The sequence below is a fragment of the Nuphar pumila genome, chromosome 7, assembly GCF_984573655.1.
Source record: "Nuphar pumila chromosome 7, dmNupPumi1.hap1.1, whole genome shotgun sequence".
Classification (NCBI taxonomy): Eukaryota; Viridiplantae; Streptophyta; class Magnoliopsida; order Nymphaeales; family Nymphaeaceae; genus Nuphar; species Nuphar pumila.
Window position 1 is genome coordinate 89,294,711 of NC_143255.1, and position 4,479 is coordinate 89,299,189.

Below are 4,479 nucleotides of genomic sequence, written 5' to 3' on the forward strand. Positions count from 1 at the left end.
GAATCAAAGTGACTAGATGCCATCAAGATAGATTGGAAAATACATAAGGGCAAGACTTGAGGAATATACACGATTTTTGAAAAATTGCAGGCAAGATCAAAATAAGGCTGAAAATTCGAGATCCAGAGGAACGAAAGGAAAAGAAAAATGGCCTGGAGTTTTTGAAGAAAAATAGGAGATTTTGAAAAATCATCAAAGATTTTCAGAAAAATTATTAAAAAAATAAAAGAAAATAAAGAGAATAAAGAAAAATAACTAAGATACATTCAATCACATCCTGCACAAACAAGTATGCGCATACAACACTCCCTAAAAGGCTGACTATAAATGCATAAATTTTAAAATAGTTGTAGGACCCTAACCCTAACTCTAAGGCTTAGATCATCTGTGTCCAATCATGCTATGCCAATATACTCAAGCCAAGGCTCAATGTACGTGACATAAAAACAATTTTCTTTGGTTCTAGGCTCATGTTTTCCAATATTCTTAAGCATCTGCCGATATACTTTGAACTATGGCCCTCGATACGTGGCAGGGGGGTCAACCCAAATAGGTGGCCCAGTTGTGAGGCTTTGTCCTGAACTATGGTTATGGAAGAAAGCCCAGCAACGTGGTGGCTAGGTAAAAATAGGTGGGGTTGTTTTTGAAAAATGATCATCATGCGAGAAAACAAATGGCTCTAATGTCCTAAAGAAGTAGAATTTTGAAAAATTTATGAGAAGCAAAAAATATTTTCAATCAAATCCTAGATTGAGGAGGATTGTATGAGACCTAAGTCTATGTGAGCATGAATAATGCCTACTGAATCGGTCCTACCAAACCATGCCTAAGTCTACATGCTTTTCATGTTAGCTGGGTTTGATTCTAGGCTCCTAGGTTCACATGAAATAAAGCTGACATTGTAGAACATGATTTTGATAAGTTGAATAAAAGAAGGCACTAGATTGATCAGGCGAAGACAAGTCTCATCATGGTCATCAACCTGTTATCATCGCAAAATTTTACTTTTGCAAGTCAAACTAATCTTTGAAAAAGTTTTGAAAATAACTCGCATCTGTTTTAAAAAAATTGCGAAAAAAGAGACTCTTTTGTCGGTACGAGGTTCAACTGTTCTTGGCACCATAACCAAGGGTAATCAAACCAATGATCAATAATTGTTTTGCTTTACTCAATTGTTTAAATCGTTATTTTATTCCTAAATGCACAAAAAAGCAGGCATGTGCTATGAACTTTAGAAATTTTGACTGAAAACATTATGTATGTTTGGAATATCTGAAATTTCTTGGAAAAAGGGATGATTGATAAATCATTTTCACACTTAGGAAAACACTTTTGAAGAAAAAAAAACTTGGAAAATTGTGAACTGGACTTAAAAAAAGATTTGAAAATTCCTTGAAAACCAAGGATTTTTAGAAAATCGATTTTGAGGAAAACCAGAATAACTTTGAGAAAATCGATTTTTCTGAGATAGAATTATGAAATAATAAAAAAGGGATGAGCGTGTGGCCCTGTGAGCTATTTTTATGATGCAATGTAAACCTAGATTATGCATGGATGTAATTTATGAAAATATTTTTTGAAGAATTTGAGAGAATTATCTGTAAAAGAGATTTTTGTGCCTTATAGAATTTACTTGAGATAAATTCGCTATATATCCCTGACTATGGCTACGAATACATATTGAATATATCTCATTTGATTCTAAAAAGAAAAATACTTGGAAAAACGTTTAAAATATGCAATGTTTTCTGAAGATAGCCTAAGAGTGTAGGTTTTTTGTAACTTAGAAGAAGATGATAAATCTGGGTATCGTTCGTATTCTGACTATGGTCACAAATATGAAATCCACCGAGTTTATCAACTCCCTAGAAGCAGGTGTACGTGTCATTCATGTTGACCATTATGGATTTAAAATATGTGCATGAATGATTAAACATAACAGTTACACATCAAAATCAAACTATATGCAAATATATCCTAATCTAAATAGGAAAATAAATTTTCTTAATCCAATATTACAATTTACATCAATAATGAATTGAAGAAAAAAAAAGAGAAATAAAGAAAATACAATCTTAAGCTTTCCTACAAAATTAGCAAACTTGTTAATGGACAAATGTCGGCTTTTCAGGTTTTATCCAATAATATCTAGAAATTAAGGGATTTATCCAGATATAAGCCTTTTTCCATGCTTTCCTAAAATAAAAATCATTAAATAATATAATGGATGATGCATAACTGAATGAATAATGAAAATAAATAACTTTAAAATTCAGAATTTAAAAAAAATGACTAAAATACCCTTAAAATTTGAAGTTTATTACAAGATAGGATTAAAAACGAGATTTTTCAGAAAAAATCTTTGTAATACGCTTAATTTGGGGATCAAACTGATTCAAAACAATGTAAAATTGGGTGGAGAGCACCCCGATATGATTATGAAGATGATTAAACTTAAAAAATATGAAAATAATGGATGAAAATAATAAAATGTGCAAAAAGAACAAAATTTGTCCGCGTTCTGGTTAAATCAGAACTCCGTCAGCATCCTATTTTTATAAAATAACTAAATAACACATCAAATGATTTCCAAAAATCATAAAAAATGACATGAACACTTCTAATAACCTTAAAAATAAGATGCAATCAAAAAATATATTTTGGGGATTATTTTGGATATAAATATTAAATAAAAAAAATGAAAAATATGTTATTTTACCAGCAGTTTTGTATTTTTCATAATGTCCAACCTGAATCGGATATCAAACAACAATGAAAATTTATGAAATTAGACAAAGCAAAACTAAACAGATTAATAAAGATAACCCTATTTACAGATATAGAATACGATCTTTGGTTAGAGAGATACAACTCCGACAATACACACTTGATTTCGGCCTATGCATAACGATGCAATAAAGATAGATCCGGTTTTGAGTTTAAAAAGAGGTAGCAAAACAGAATAAAAAATTATGAAAATTTTACATAAGATAGTAGACATGCAGGTAAAGACATGGCTTTTTACGAATTGGCAAAAAAATCTCCGGTTAAGGAGATATGACCCATGAAAGTTGACCTTGCCTATGAACTGTGACTGAAGGTTAAAAAAATATAGACTCTAGTCTTAGGCTTTACAAACATAGAAAAAAACAATAAAAATTTATTAAAATCACACCATGGAAAATAGACACACAGACAAAAACAACCATTTTTACGGATTGGAAAGATCATCTTTGGTTAGGGAGATATCGATTCGGTAAAATGGACCAAGATTCAAACCGGCCTGGCGATTCAAGAAACACAGGGTTTGATTTCGGGCTAAAGAAAAATAGAAATTGATCGTAGAAATTTATGAAATTTCTACAGAATAAACTAGACATGCATATAAGGATGCTTTTATTTATGGATTAGAAAAGCGATCTCCGGTTGGAGAGATATGCCTCTCACAAGATGACCCTGGATTTACCTAGCGTTTTCCCAGTTCAGAAACAGGCTTCGTTTTGGATTTTTGAAAATAGGGTTATAGATCTAAAAAAAAATTGAATTTTTTATTTAAAACCATGGACAAATGCATGATTCTACCATAAAAAATTTGGATTTAAATGAGGAATATGAACAGGCAAAACAACATCATTATTAGACAACCAGAATTGCATATCTCATAAATAAAACCCTAATCATGATATATTCTGATTTATGCATGCAAAAATCATAAAAATATGAGATCAAGGGCTCTTGATCAAGCTTGAACATGTAGATGATGAAAATAACATAAAAAAAGAATAAAAAATCACTGGAGCATGGATTTTCATTGATCTAGCCATTAAAAGAAGAATTCGACCTATAGAAAGGTTGAATCTTGATCTTTATTTAGGCATTAACAAAATAAATATGATCTAAACGTTAATAATGGATCAAAAACATGTAAAACACCTTATATGATCAGTAGATCATCTTCTTGGTACATGAATACATATTCCTGAATGAAAAGAATATGAAAAGTTGAATCACAAGGAAGCGGCAATGGTGTAAAGCATAAAAAAATTGATAAAACTAAAAAAAGAGAGGAGCTCACCTTGGGTTGCAATGGAGGATCTGCTGGAAAAGGAAGGCAGCTTGAGGGAGAGAGAAAGCAATGAGAGAGGGCTGAGAAAGATGTGGGGGTCAAAATCCCTATGGCCCTAATTATAATTTTTTTAGGCTTTGTTTTCTTTAGAGTTCTGATTTAATCGGAACTCTATTAATTAATTAAGGATAAGTCAAAGAGGGGGGGGGGGGGGGCAATTTTTCTAGGGAGTTTTAACCTAACAAAACTCTAATTAATTAAGCCTAATTAAACCTAATTGACTCCTAAATAAAACTCTAAAAATTCTCAAATATGGCATCACCTATGTGGGCCCACATTTGGTTTTTAAAACTTTAAATAAAGGTTTTAAAACAAGGTTAAAATATCAAAATAAAGATGGAGTTTTAAAATTG